The 15,862-nt window shown below is 36.3% G+C and overlaps 1 long non-coding RNA gene across 1 annotated transcript; it reads right to left on the bottom strand.

Moving 5' to 3' along the window:
- Window positions 1–2,209: 2,209 nt before the first annotated feature.
- Window positions 2,210–14,128, bottom strand: LOC137464992 (uncharacterized). Its single transcript, XR_010994521.1, has 3 exons — window positions 13,921–14,128; window positions 4,426–4,613; window positions 2,210–2,403 (listed from the first exon to the last, which is right to left on the bottom strand). It is a non-coding gene; the product is annotated as an uncharacterized lncRNA (long non-coding RNA).
- Between the last annotated feature and the right edge of the window lie 1,734 nt (window positions 14,129–15,862).

The raw sequence follows: 15,862 nt of genomic DNA, 5'->3' as shown, positions 1-15,862 counted from the left end.
TGCATACAGTCAATATGTTAATACATATTTATTATGTTTTCTAAAACTCCCTTTGTAGAGATTTATGTTTGTGAAATTAAGGAGATCATGAAGAAAGACATTAAGTTGTGCCAGCAAAAGGTAAAGGACAGCAAACATTATAGATCACTGCTGTGCTTGAGTCTCCTATCCAGTTGCAAAACAGACAACCCAGTTACGCAGGTTTTGAAGTATTTAAGATTTTGTGTTACAAGCAGGCTTGAGTCTTGACAATGTTTTTGCTTCCATTTAAACAGAAGCACAGGATTAGATGAGTAAGAGTTCTTTTTATTTCTAAAAATTATGTCAAGCATTAATTTTTTGCTGTAGGATCTCCTTTTTGTAAAGAATAACTAATGAGGCAAATCTCTGTTATTAAATTATAAGGAGTGAAATCCTAAGTCTCTGGCACCCAAATCAAGAACAACTTATAATTCTGGAGTGCTTTTATAGAAATAAAAAAAAATGTCATTTGCCCTCTGAACATAATCTTCAAAAAAAAAACCCCAAAAAACCCTAAAACACACAAACAAACAACAACAACAAAAAATAAAGTTCAACAATCACAGTGTAATTTTTACTTTAATTAACTTCATGGTTTCCACTCAGCAATTTTATTACACTGCCCATGAAATCCCACTGATGCAATGGGAGAAGTCTGTACAACTTATGCCACACAGAACATTTTTTGGCTCGCAAGTGCAATGGTTAGTAGAATACTGAGACTTTTTGAGCTGCTGACCTGTGAGAATAGGGAGGATAAAATTTTCAGGAGGCAGAGTACTTTTTCTTATAAACCATTATGAGAACTCTGGCTGGGCTTGGGGTCACCAGTCACTGCCTGAGAACATTTCTTTCCATAGATTATGAGTCCATGAGAAAGCCCACAACTTTTAGCTACAGAAATTCTTAATTACTACTGATTGGTTCATGAGTCTTAGACATAGTCCAAAAGCTAGTGTGTCTTGATTCTGTGACTCAGTTTTTAGTTCTGTGAGTATTCTTTTTTTGTCCTCAAATTGTTTCCATTTTAATTTTTTTTTTCTGGATGCTGATGGGTACTATTCTCCCTAAGCCAGGCACTATTTAGTCATTATCATTTCTCCTTTAAATTTATGTACACAGATAAAATAATGTTACTTGGGCATATAGTGCAATTAAAGCATTTTTTGTAAGTCTTGAGGAAAGAAGAGATGTTTAATTCCCTACCTCTGTTGCATGCTCAAAGATTCCAGCTCAGTTTTGTTGTGCTTTGAATGTAGAATTTAAATAAGACCACAAATCTACTCCTTTTTGCAGTCTCATAAAGAATCTGCTCTCTATTTAAGTGAATTTAGGAGTTCTTTTCTCCTCACTATGTGTAATTGGTCTTATTTCAAGCAAAATTATAATGATAATGGTTGCGGTGCCTGGGTGGGTTGGACACCATATGTATAACGATTGAACTGTGTGAATTTCAGACACAGAGGGATTTTAGCCTGATGAACTGCTAGACATAATACACCGTTTTTGTGAAACAGTGTTGCAGTTCACAGTTGATTGAAGTCCTCGAATTAATACGATATTCTTAGTAATACAGACCTGAATTCAGTCAAAATGATACATTTTCTGCTCTGAATGACATAGAGTTTGCAGATTTTTTCTCCTTTGAAAGAAACTACTCCACATAGACATAAAAGGTCAGGCCAAATTTCTTAGTGCTGCTTAGGAAGAAGGCCAATTTTATATGACAATAATAGATTAAGCTCAAGTGTTTATTTTCCATTAATTCATATTGATTCAGAAAACATGGCTCTTTAATTGCATATTCAGTCTTCCTGGCCATTTGTAGCAGCAACTTGTTATGCTAGGTATATCACCCTAAAGGTCTAGATTTTCAAAGCAGCATGCCCAAATCCCATTAGGAGTAACTGGGACCGATTGTTAATGTGTAACCTTCCATGTACCTGCTTTTGAGAAAAATTTTACCTGAAACATGCAGGTCTGCAATGTCATATCTCTTGCTAAATAGCAACAGGTTCTAGAGCAGCTGGTGAAAGGTTTGAGGCTGTGGTGCTGACACACACTGGTGCAGCCTAAGCTCCTTGACTGTCTACTTCCTGCTGCATAACTCAGTGACTGAACAGCCACACAGGGCTTTAGCAGAAGCCAGCTTAACGTGAATTGAACCTTTGTGGACCATTTTGTTCTGTCTTTCTCTGGAGCAAATACCAACATGGTTGAGATCTAGAAACTTGCTGTTCCATTGTAATAGGATATACATTTAAATTAGAGCTCTGTGAGCTAAAGGATACTCACATTGGCATAATTTTCTGCAATCCAGTGGAAAATCTGCAAACTCTGCCTGAATGGTTTGGCCTGAAGAGTTTAGAGGCAGGATGCAGGCTGAAAAAGAACACCATGTATTTAATGTGGATATTTTGTTTCTACTGCACCTCTTGCAGTAAAACATTGCAAATAAATCCCATTAGATTTCCTTCCATTCTGAAGTATTATGTCCACAGTTGTGATTTCAGACAGATGTTGTTTCCAAAGTTTGGATTTAAAAAACATTTCTTGAAGGACACCTGTCTCAGTGACGATATTTTTTGTTTGCTTGGATGCTTTTTTGGTTTGTCAGGTTTGTTTTTTTTGTTTGCTTGTTGGTTTTGTTTAATTTATCGTATATTAATAGGTGGATTTCCAGTTACAGTTTGGGTCTTGAGAAACTGCTTGGCTTCTCTTTGGATTCAGCATCTAAACCTTTAATGAGATTTTTTTTCTCCATTTTTTTTCCTTCACTAAAATGCTTTGCTTAAATAAAAAAGTAAAGGAGGAAAAAAAATCTGGAATGTATTTGAAGTCAGACACACTCAGAATGTTTCACAAATTTTTGTAAACTAGTGGAACTGGGTTTTTTGTTTGTTCTGTTTTGAGGAAAGGGGAATAGAAGGAAGTAGGAATGAAAGCTGAAAATTTGCTACTTGCTGCACAGGTGAGTTATGCATGTCTATGAGTATACTTCTCCTATCCTTCTACACCAGACTCATCTCCCAAACCAGTGCAGAAGTCCCACTTGGTCCCAGCTGGACCATCTCATCTGCAAAGTTACACCTTAATGATTTGGATTTTGACAATGTCCATATATGTCAAGAACTGGAAAAGGGTCTAAGGACATCCTCAGTGCAAAGGAATGTCTAATGTGTCAGTACGGTGAGTGATGCCCATGGCAAATGCTTCACAAGAATGCTGTTAAGGAAAGAAAAAAACAAAGAAAAAAATAAACAGAAAAGGTGAGACATGAGAGATTTCCAACCAACTTTGACATTGAAAGCAACCAAAAAATACTTAATGTAACTGTTAAAATACCATAACTGAAAGTAAGTGTGGCTGTAGATAAGTTAGCTTAAGATAATATGTTGAAATGTTTTCTGGATTTCAGGAAAAAACAACAGTGTGATCAAGTCTTTCCACATCTTTACCAGTTTATTTTCAAGGTATATATTAGTAAGAGGAAGGGAAAATTATGAAAAACATTAAAGTTATTTTACTGTTGCATTTGATTATATATAAAAAAATCTCCTTGTGGAATAAACTTATGGTAAATTAATTTAGGGCAATTCATTATTTACTACATCCATAAAGTGTGATAGTAATTTCTACATTGGCTATGTGCTATTGTCTGTTCTGCATGTTTTTTGCAGAGCAGACAACTGACATTCTAAGATGTGTCAGGTAAAAATGGACACAAAATCTGTTTTTCAGGTTTTTTTTTCCCAGAACATTTCACTCCTGTGCAAATAGTAAGTTGAAAGAAAAGTTCTGCACAAAACAGTTGTCTGCATTCTCTTATTTTTGCTTTTAAAATTCCATAAGTCCTTTGCTGACTGCTGGAGTAGTATAGCATTTGGAATCTTTGTTTGCCCCTTGGTGCCTACTAATTCAAATCTTACTTGTACAGGTAACGAATTGGAAAGCTATGCCTGTTTAAACATATGCAGATGCTGTCAGGTGATTTGAACTTCGTGCTTAGGTGATTTTATATGACTAAGGGCTCATTTCCTTTTTGCCTGCTTTCATTAAGTCACAAAAAGACAAAACTGAAATGGGTGGGGGGGGAAAGGAGAGGTATATAAGACTAGTTAAGCTTGCAAATAGAAGATATTTAATCTGATCTATTAACTGCAATTATACATACTGCTCTCAGTGTTACTGATATGACCATGCCTGTACATGCTTCTATTACTTTGCAATAATCCACTTAGTAAATAACTTATGTTGGCTTGAAACAAGGTAAAATGCAGCATGAAGAATTGGCAATGAATGGTAAAGCTCACACAGTGAAGTTTCTGGTTCCAATTTTGTATTAAAATTCAAGAAGAATAAAACCATAAGTACCAGGAAAATTAATTTTATGGCCTTTCAGACCTTGATCACCTTGGCACCTCTGTCTCCATAGTGGTATAATTTTCTTCTTCTGTTCTGGGAATTATGTCAAAAACAAAATTTTCTGAATAGTGGATTTGGAGCAGTAACACACACCAATGCAAGAACAGAAAAAAATGCATCAACTGCATTATCTTCAGATCCAAAAGTCTTCAGGTTCACTCTCCACCCTATAAAATGTATAATATGTTAAAATATGGCTCAGTATCTGTTAAGACAAAGCATCTACAACAGTTTTTAAATTCTTATGCAAGGAATAGAGAGAAAATTATTAATAAAAATGTGTATTTAAAGAAAGAAAGGATTTCATGTTTCAAAAATCTAGTATTTAGAGGTTTGTTGATTTTGGTTTTAATGAGCCTTTTACTTATCAATGTTTCTTCTTAAGGCTCTATATATACACAGGTGTGCTCTTTTGCCATGACCACTTTTTAATGGAGTAATTGCTGATAGCATCTTATTGATTTTAAAAATCTACAATGATTTGTTTTCCTTTCTGTTGAGTTATGAAGTGGGTCAGTCTGAAGCTAGAATTTTTTAAAGTTGAAATATGTCCAAGCATATGCACTTCAGCTCAGAGAGTCCCGTTTGCACTCTGAACCTTTCCACTACCTTTGTTTTTTAGTAAAATTTTGTCATATTTTTTGAAACTATGCTGATGAAACAGTGATATAATGTTTATATTGAGGGAAAGAGAAGCTGAAAACTTATGTGGAAGGTGTCCCTGTACAGGTGATTTGTTGGAATCACAGAAATACCACTATCATAAAGAGAATAAATCTATGAATATGACAGTACAGAGTGGGTAACAGAAATTTCAGGGAGTGTTTTTCTGTTAGATGTCTCTTGAATAACTAAACAGAAGATTTATGTCTGTAGTACACAGTAGTAGACTGAAAGGATACATTCATAGTATTAAATCTTTAAAAAGCAGCAGCATCTTCCTTCTCATTGAAGATTTTTGGGTGGAAAACCTTGCTTTAAAATACAATTTAAAATGACTTATAGAATCTCTGTATTTATACACATACATAAGTGTTTTCTCTGTATATAATTATTACAGTTCTTCTGAAATGAGGAGCTGCTTTACTCCTGATTAAATATGGCTTAGAATAATTAATTAAAAATCTTAACTGTGTTTGAGTATTTCTTCTGAAGGTTTTCTGCATGATCACTTTCAGCAGCCTTTGTTTCATAAGAAGTGGAATTCCTGGAAGAGATTATTTGAAAATTACTTCATATTGTTAATGATCTTTTTGTAGGCAAAAAAGTTGGACATAATATTTTTGACTTAAAGAAAAAATCCCTTAATTGGAAAAAAAAAAATTCTTAAGAGAAATTTTGAGAAAAATCTACTGAATGAGTCTTCTTGGGCTTTCGTTTGTTAGTTTGCTTTAATCTATGTAAACATCAGAAGTTCTCACTTGAAAAACACTGCCATTGTGCTGTGAAAACTTCATAATATTAGTTTTCTGCAGCATAAATGATGTTCCCTCCTCCTTACTAACTCACATCACCCTAGTTCATACTTTATAGAACAGAACCAGCTCTTGCACCGGTAAATGTTACTGACAAGACTTGTAATGGTGTTGTAAGCACTACTCTACAAACAGGCAGATATTTTCGTAACAAATGTTTCTGAGTTTTTCCATACAGGACTCTCTATCTGACAATTTATGTAACAAATATTTTGCAGAATTTGTAATAATGTCTGTGCTTCACAGTGTCGGAAAAGAAGTGTGAGAAGGGCACGACTGCAGACTAGAAAGGTCATTCTGTTTAAGAAAAGTGAGATGTCTCCTCTGTGGCTCTGGAGAAATGCTCTTGGTTCTAGAAAGATTGTGTTTAGCAGGAAAAACTTCAAAACGGTACTGTACAAAAAAACAGAAGTGGATTTTTTCCCCCCGCATTTAGATAGAGGAAATATATGTATTTATTTTTGTAAATAGATGATTCCTGAGATCCTTTTTTCTTTCTTTGAATTTCATTTAAATTTTTGTTGCATTTACTTTGTTTGTACAGTAGGCAGCAGTGCCTAGCAAGTGTAATTATTGTGTATTTCTGGTTTACTTAAAATTTTGATTCAATCAGAATCCCTAAATCTGACAACCTATAATCAAACAAAGGGAGTACTCTAGTAGGTGGGGATTAACAGAAGGGAATTAAACTGTCATTTTGCAACAGCTTAGACCAATATAAAAGCCCATTTATGAGTCTCTCAGTAAATATCCCTTTTGTTTTGCCTAATTGCTAGTTTGAATGTATCAGACTCATCAATGGGATTAGGGTTAATAGATGTTTGGTCACGCATAACATGCAGAGGAGGAATCTGATACACACATGCACAAAAATTGCACTTAATGAGCTTAGCAAATGTTTGCCATATTTTTAATGAACCCTGGGGCTGTCATTTAGAAATGCTTAGCAACTGCTTTTCCATCCTTGAAAATAGAACAACTGAAGGACATTAACACTATGTACACCATAAATAATGTGAGTTATTTAAAGATACCGACTGGGAGGTGGGAAAGATGACATTTTCTGTGCAGGAGCCAGTGATACTTAACACTTCATGTGTATGTTAGATCTCTCACATCCCAGACAAGCATCTCTATCTTCCTACAGGGAATGGGTGTGAGTGTTTGAAGGAGATCAAATAACTCCATGATGAGTTTTTTTGTTGTTGTTTGTTAGTTTGTGGTTTGTTTTTTTTTTCCCCCCTTAAGTTAAACCTCTTTATAATCCAGCTTTGAAAGTCATTCTCCCCTGAAAACTTTGTTTCACCCTTCTCATCTTGTTGCCAAATACTTGCAGGGAAGATTTTTTAAAAGGTGTATAATGTGCATCATCTGCTTCTGAGTTTTTAATTTCTGTCTTTGCTATTAAGTATAATGCTTGCTTAAACAAGTGATGTGGCAAAAAATGGGCATACTCTGGGGGCCTGATTGCGCAGTAGATTTAATGATGCATTCATTACCCTCTGGGACCCACACCTAAAACCAGTGTAGGCTGATTAACAGGCAATTATTCAAGCAAGCCATGTGTCTTATGGTGTGTCTTGTGTCTTGACTGGACATAACAGAATCAGGTTTTCCTCAGGGAAGGACTTGACTAGATGTAATAGTGCAAAAAGTGTCATTCATATGAATTATGTCTAGAAGAAATGAGTCCTTTGAAGACTACAGTTGCCACAGAGGCAGTGGATCTAAGATCCTTTGTCTGTCCAGAGAAATCTCTTGAAACATCAGCACTTGAGGCCTTAGATAGGGAAAAGAAACTGAAAGCTAAACTGGCCTTTAAATGCTTGTTGCTGATATCAGTCGAAGCAGACCCTGCTGTGTCAAGTGGGTAATGATTTTTAAAATTTGAATACCTGAGAAAAAGCTGTATTATTAGTTTACAGAGTTTACACGTATCACCAGACAGGGCTGTGACTACTGAAAATTTGTGTTTCAGTAGTGCAGTTTTAGTTAATGTAGAAAGGAAGGGTTGCATACAACTTCTGTTATACTAAAGTGAATGCTTCAGTGTAAAAACAGAGAGGGTTTGAAAGGGAGGCAAAACAAGAAAGGCCTTCAAACATCTTTAATCCAGTCATGTAAATGTGTATATAAATGGTGTTGAAATTCAGTAATTTTTCCTTTAATTTGCTTGACTGGTGTTGCCTACATAAGAAAGAGGGACTAAGCTCCTTTTCCCTCATTCTGCTTCTAGCTCATACCTTAACCTTCTTGAAACTAGAGGGGGAAGTAGGATGGCTTCTCTTATCTTAACTTTGACTTTCCAGGACATGTATTTCAAAATTTTAGAAACAATCCTTTCAGCTTTTCATTTATAGAATAACTCTGAAGTTCTCCACTGGTGTGCAGAGATGTTTTACTCTACTGTGCCATTAGTTCAATTTCCTGGAAATGTTTTTATATAATAGTGATGCTATGCCTCATACAAAATCTTTGGCCCTATCTCAAATGTCTGTGAGGAGGCCCTCACCATACAAAGTAAACTACCTCTGTGCTGTTCCATACATGTTTATGTAAAGTAGATAATTAAGCTTTGCAGGGGCTGCTTGAAAGCAGAATAAACTCTTGGAAGCAGTGCAGACGTTCACAGTGGCACAAACTATGGATAGGGGATTTCAGACTGCAGCTCATATCATCCATATCACTGGTAATGTAGTTTACATGTTTTACTACCTTATTTCTATTGTGTTTTATTTCTCTTGGACCAATTTATCTTAATTTTTCAGACTGATATTTTCATATAGGAATTTTATAACTGTATAGTAAAGCCTTCATTTTTTTTTAATTGTTCAGGGTGATTATTGATTTACCATGGTTTAGAAAATAATTTAACACTAAGCTTTGACAAGATAAAATTTTATGAAAATATAATGTACATTTTCAACATAGTTTAAAAAAGGTTTTCCAGTTCCTTCAGGAAGGAAAAGCTTTTCAGTTTACACAACTGTGAGGAATAAAAATCCACTTTGACACCAAAATTAAATTCATCACTGTTTGAAATGCTCTGAATAAGAGATATCAAATAAGTATCAGAATAAATATCAGAAAACTAAAAAAGGCCCTGTTGATAGCAGAGGCATGTTCAGGAAGGATCGGACTGACTGTGTGGCACAAAGGAGGAAGCAGATGTTGAGCTGACTGGGGAATGTCCATATACATGAGTTACATAAATGTCCCACCAAGACATCAGGACTGTGAGGGAGTAGATAATGTGGATGTATCAAAGCAAAAGACAGTGAGAACATATCGTAGTATGGGGTCCCCGATGGGGTAATGATTAGCATTGACTCCATGATTCCAGAAGGCTGATCAGTCACTTTATTATACTAATTAAGAAACCCATCACCCTTACAAAAATTCTGATACACTTTGACCCAATTGGTCCTTGATTCCAAACACAATCACCATTGGCCAATTAAGAAATCACCTTTTGATAAACAAATCTCCATAATACATTCCACATGTTCACAACAACAGGTGGAGCAAGTGAAGTTAAAAACTGTTTCTCATTCTTTTCTCTGAGCTTTTCACAGCTTACCCCAGAACGGTGCCTGGGAATGCTGTGTGCCACTCTCTGTAGCCAGAGAGCTGCAGCCACAAGAATAAGCCTGGTGGGGAGCAGGAATGTTTCTTTCAAAACTTACAATTTCTGTAGCTCGTCAATCTGGATGCAAAATCATACAAAAACTATTTTCTGACTTCATTGTTTGTAATGATGAAGGTTAGTAGTAAAATATGCTGCTATTTTGAGATAAATTCCCTGCAGGACAATGGGAAGTGGTCTGACTTCCTACCTGGATCTTCATGCTGTTGTAGCATCTACAGAAGTCACAACGGGAGGCAGAGATGAAAATCAGACAATTTTGTACCAAAGAAAAAATAAATTTATTTTGTTATACTTCCTCCCATCCATCCAAGATTTTTGTATTTTTCCCTACAGCCTTATGTAAAACTAAGGAATATACTGCAGGTCTGCAGATCTGAGTCAGTTCTTTACATGAACTGGAACTAAGAGGTAGTTTCTTCAACAAAGAAAAGAAAAGAAAGAAAAGAAAAGAAAAATGGTGAATACTTCTTATTCTGGAAAGTTAATTATAATTTGACTTCTGGCACCTGCACTTTATGTAGTTAAGATTTCAGGAGCAGTGTAGTAGCAGGTACTGCCCCTGCATATGCACATGTTCAGCTGTGCGTTCATATTGAGAACAAACCCCAGGAAAGCTCCCCAAGTTCATCTTGCCTGACAGTCTCATGTAAACCAGTAAGATTGATGCTGTTGTATTGGTCAGCATGTAAAATAACCTGTCATCAGTACAGAACGTGATGTGCAGAATATCAGTGTAACTTGAAATTCATAGCATTTTAACACCAGTTTCCATAGCTACAGTGTAATCTAGACATCGAGAAGCCAGCCTGCCTTTGCCAGTCCTGTCATTTCAAGGGAAATAAATTAAGGAAGCTGATCACAAGCCTGGATTATACAGCTTCTTAAAGTATAACAACCAGACCTGAAAACTAACCAGGAATGAATATCATTGGGACAGAATGGATAAAACCCATTTGTAACCTTTGTAGGAAAACTTGAATGTAGCCTCCTCTGTATCTTTTTTTTACTTCTCTCAAGCTATATTTTATGCGATATCTGGCAGTTATATTTGCAGGACCATATTTCTTGATTTTTGAGAAGTTGTACCATATTCTTAAATAAAGCTTTGAAAAAATAAACAGATGGAAAATCGGGAGCGAGCAGGCGTAGGAAAGAGATACAGTTAAGTATCTCTTTGCTAAAGGGCAAAGCTTCAGTGCCAGACAGTTATTTGCATATGCACAATATGTTTCTGTCTAGAGGCATATTTTCTCAAAGTCTGTGTGTGTATCTCTATGAGTCTATATTTATCTGTATTACTGGCAACATATGTATGGCTATGAATAGAGTTGGGGTGTTTGCTGAATGATTTATGATGCTGCTTAATTTTTTCTTTCTTTAAATACACACTGATTTTGAGAAATGATCTCCTATAGGCAGGGAAATTGGAAAAAATACAAGCATCATTTCTTAAATACAAAGAACTGGAATCCACAGAGCATCCTGTTATATACATATTTATGCTTAGAGGGCAAATATATAATGGGTATGCATGCGTGTTTTCTAGGCCAGTTCATTTGTAAAATGTTTAAAAAGGAGATGAAAACTGTCCTAGTATTTGCAGGACTGAGGAGCAAAGCTACATTTCGCAAAAGGTGATTCTCTGTTGGCCACATTTGATTGACAGAAGGGTTCAGAGTTTTTTCTTTTAGAAGGGAGTTTTGTACCTGATAGTTTGTGACAACCCAAGAGAGTGGGAAGAAAAAGCTGCATAAAGGCTTCATAGCTTCTATCTACTACGTAACTGTCCTGGTATAGCACTACAAAGGGTCTATGTGGGTAAATATTTGCCATAATCCTAGTAGATTGGCCTTATTACTGATGTGTTTGGCAAATGGCAGTACCATGTCTACAGCAGAGGGTGGAAATGCAGTCCTGATTATTATGTAATTTATCATCAAGTTATTTATAAGGCTACTTATATTGCTTACATCAGTAAGTAATGAAATAAACAAGAAAATTTTTGTGACTTTAAATAAGCAGAGCCTTGTATCTATTATTTTAAATACAACACATTTGTTTAGTTTAGCTGCTATAAATAGGTCGTTCTCTTTGTATTGGCTAATGCAAATACACAGAATGGCACTGTAGTGGCTTAGTTGATTTTTTTCTTTTATATAACACCTTACTGGTTACCCATGTCCTAATAAATTAAAATATTATAATTTCAGCTGGAATATGGCTTAAATACTTGAAAGACACAGCCAGACAAAATCAATGTTTCTGTTTTTGTGCTGCCTTAAACAGCTGGAACATAGGTTAGACAGAGTTAAGGGGAATAAAAGGATATTTATTGAAGGGCCTTCAAAGGCCACACCCTGGCATTACCAGAGCCAAGGCTTTGGCTCTGCCTGGATGGCTCCAAGATGGAAACAAAAGAGGGCTTGGTCACAAGATGTCACATTTTTATAAGTTTTGGTCCATTAGCATATTTGAGCTAATTGTCCAATTACAGCCCCAGTCCATGAAGTCCCATCCTTTTTGGTTTTTTTCTCTTCAGTTCACATTGTTTATACTCTTGGGCCTGAGATCCACATCAGCTGTCCTTGGGTCCCCAGCTAGAGAAGGAATTGTTATGTCTACCTAATCTATGAAGAGAGCTTACTATCCCCGTATATGAAAACCCACACCTTCCTATCCCCTTATATGAAAGCCAGACCCACAAAATCAAAAAAAGACAAAAAAAAAAAAAAAACCCAAGGAATCACTTGGGCATAGCAGTATTTTGTTGGGATTTTTATTTTTTTTTTCCTTAGAGGTGGATATAAGAAGGTATCATACGTTGACTTTGACCTGTAAGGCTGAAGCTGTTACAGTCAGCCAAATCAGTGATCCATAAGCCAAAATCTCTCAGTAAAAGCCTTGACCTAATAATCTGAAATGTCTTAGTAAGAACTGTTATGGACTTTCGGGAAAATAATAAAATGGATTACTTGCAGTGCCTGCACAATAATTATTCAGCAGACTAAAAGGCCTCTGGAGATACTGCTCAAAAGTAATAAGCAAGTAAAATGTTTTTAGACACCTTATTTTTGTGGTTCTAAAGGTGTATGGTTTCTTTTTATGTTTCCTGGAAAGGTTCCAGGCAAAATAACATCTCTGAAACAGCATTTGTTTGGTAGCTGTTCATAATTCATAACAGGAAGCAATAACAATTTATTAAATACAATATTTGGAATATTCTTTGCTTTCTTATCTTCAAAAAAATCTTAATTATGACTTACATATCATTGCTTAATATATATTTGAAGTTTAGGAGGGTTTCAAGTGAGGCCAGCAACCCCATTTTTTTCATAGTTTTATGCTCAATTAACCTTACTGCAATCTTAATTCAAGCAGTAGAAACTATAGATTGCTAAGAGTTCTTCTTGAAATGCTGTGATAACCCTACCTCTTAGTTGAAAGAAAATAATGGCAATACATTAGTAGTCACAATGTCTCTGTGTAGTTGTGGAAATAATTATCTTTTAGAACCAGACAGTAGTCCAGTACTTGGAATGACATTATTTCTCAGTAATAAACTAAGAAATGGGACAGCCATGATAGGTCCAAGTGAAAGTCCTGACATTGTTAAAAAAGAAAATTGTTGGGTATACTGGTATCTCCATCCAAATATTGTATCTGTTCTTAAATTTGTCCCTGAAATATATACAATGAAACAATGAACTCATGGGAAGACGGAACTGTATTTAGAGACCAGTTTTATGGCACGGTAATAGCATAAAAGAACACATGTAAAATATTTTAATCCAGTTCGATTCATAAATAAAATTTCTGGAAAATACAATTGGAAAATCTTAGTTAAATAATTATTAAAATCATGGAGAAAAGGAATATTCTGTGGAATTCAATGCTCCAGATATTGTAAGCAACTAAGAATGTACATACATATCAAAAAAGATCAGACAAATTGACAGTATAAGTCCAAGACAGGCATTAAACACAGGAGCTGTCAAAGTCTCAACTGTCATCACCAGAAACCATGAAGATATTGTTTTATTTGTTTTATTTTTTCCCTCCATGACAGCTCCTGCTTGACAACTGATGGAATGATAGACTAGGTGGAGCTTTGATCCAAGAGCTCTAGATCTAGAAACTCTGACCCTGTAATTTTTTATGTCTACCTTCTTTGGTTTAGATTTGCATTGCCATAGAAAGAATAATCCGGGTATATGAATGCATGTACAGAAAAATGTGGAAAAATTTGAGAAAGAAGAATTCCTTTTCATGTACTTAAGAAGGAGGACAACAGAGATTTACTGCATATTCAGATCCTATGTATCATTATTATTTACAATTTATTAGACTCACCAGTTCACTAGAAACAGTTTTGTTGTAATTGTTGTGCAAGACTGAATGGACAGGGCTTTTAATTTTTCCCTACAGAGAAAACAGTTTTAAATGCTTGGATTATTGCATTGCTTTGAATTATGGGCACATCCCAAATTTTGTGTTAACTGTCTAGGTAATTGCATACTAAAGAATGTAGCAACCACTTCATGCCAAAAAATAATTTTAAAAAGGAAAATACAAGGCAAAACCAATTGAATAAATAGAATATATATTTTTAAGACCTAATTCATAGAATCAAATAATTGTTTAGTTTGTAAAAGACATTTAAGATCCAGTTGGAAACCTAATACTGGCAAGTCCACCACCAAACAATGTCCTTAATCAGCAAGCCTACCTCCTTTTAAATACTGCTAGGGATGGTGTTTTAATATCCCTGGGCTGCCTGTTCCAGTGCTTGACAACGCTTATTCAGGGAAGAGATTTTTCCTGATATCAAATCTAAATCTTCTCTGGGACACCTAGATGCTGTTTCCTTTTGTTCTGTTGGTAATGACAGTAGAACAGAACAGGAGAAGAAAATGCCTTGAAAGAAGTAGATAAGGGCTGGAATCTAGGCAAGCAGGATGCCAGCTTAGCTCTGTAAGGCTGACAAAGCAGGAGTCATGCAAAAAACCAGTATTGTGCTTGCTCAGGAGCTGGGGTCAAAGAATGACCACCTAAAATATTACTACAGCGGATGCTGAAGACTGTTAAAGAAGACCCCTAAAAGACCGAGTAAGGATTTCCATTCAGGGGTGCAACTATGGAAAATAAAGGAATACATATGTGTACTTTTATTCTGTTATTTTTATCTTCAAAATAAAAGAAATATTATTCCTTTTTCAGTAATAATATCAATTAAGCAGAGATAGCTAATGAATATTTAATCAGTGTGCATTATAAAGCTCTGTTCACCTGATGCTCACTGCACTCAGAGGGTCTTCCGAGTTACCAGCAAACTACAATAAAGAGTGCCTGCTATCTAATACTCAAAACTCTATTAGAAAGTTTCTATTCAACCAATTTTGATATCACTATTGCTTATTATTTGGGAGAAGAGATCATCCCCCCCTTGCTACAATGAAGTCCTTGTTATCTGTCCTTTCAGGTAAATGTAGAGAGTGATAAATCTTCCCTGAGTGTCCCTTTCTCCAGGCTAAAAAAACCCAGCTTTCTCAGCCTCTCCTTACAGGACCTATTCTGCAGACACTTTTGCCAGCTCTGCTGCCCTTTCCAGACACTATCCAGCACTTCAATGTCTGTCTTGTTGTGAGGGGCCCAGCACTGAACACAGGATTTAAGGTGAGGCCTCACTAGGGATCCCTTCCCTGGTCCTGCTGGCCAGGCTACTTTTGATAGCCAGGGTGCCCTTGGCCTTCTTGGCCACCTAGACACATGCTGTCTCATGTTCAGCTGCTTTTAACTACCACCCCCACGTCCTGTTCCCCCAGGCAGCTTTCCAACACTCTGCCCCAAGCCTCTAGCAGGGAATGGTGCTGTTGTGACCCAAGGACAGGACCCAGCACTTCACTTCTTGAAGCTCACTCAGCTGAGCTTGGACCATTGATCCAGCCTGTCCAGAACCTTCTCTAGAGCCTTCCTAATCTCCAAGAGGTCAGTACATTCACCCAGCTTAGGGTCGCCTGCAAACCCACTGATGATGCTCTTATGATTTGCTCATCTAGGCCATTGACCAGGGCTGGCTCTGGCACAGAGCCTTGCGAAAGGCCACTGGTGACTGGCCACCAGCTGGATGTAACTCCATTCATCAACACTCCCTGGGCCTGACCATCCAGCCAGTCTTTAACACAGCAAAGAGTGTACCTGAATTCTGTGGGTAACAGTGTCAATGCCTTTACCAAAGTGTAGACAGACAAGATCCACAGCCTTTCCCTCATCCAGTGAGTGGATCACCTTGTCA

The sequence above is a fragment of the Anomalospiza imberbis genome, chromosome Z (assembly GCF_031753505.1).
Source record: "Anomalospiza imberbis isolate Cuckoo-Finch-1a 21T00152 chromosome Z, ASM3175350v1, whole genome shotgun sequence".
Classification (NCBI taxonomy): domain Eukaryota; kingdom Metazoa; phylum Chordata; class Aves; order Passeriformes; family Viduidae; genus Anomalospiza; species Anomalospiza imberbis.
The sequence above is the reverse complement of the archived record's forward strand: the minus strand, read 5'-3'. Positions and strand labels throughout refer to the sequence as shown.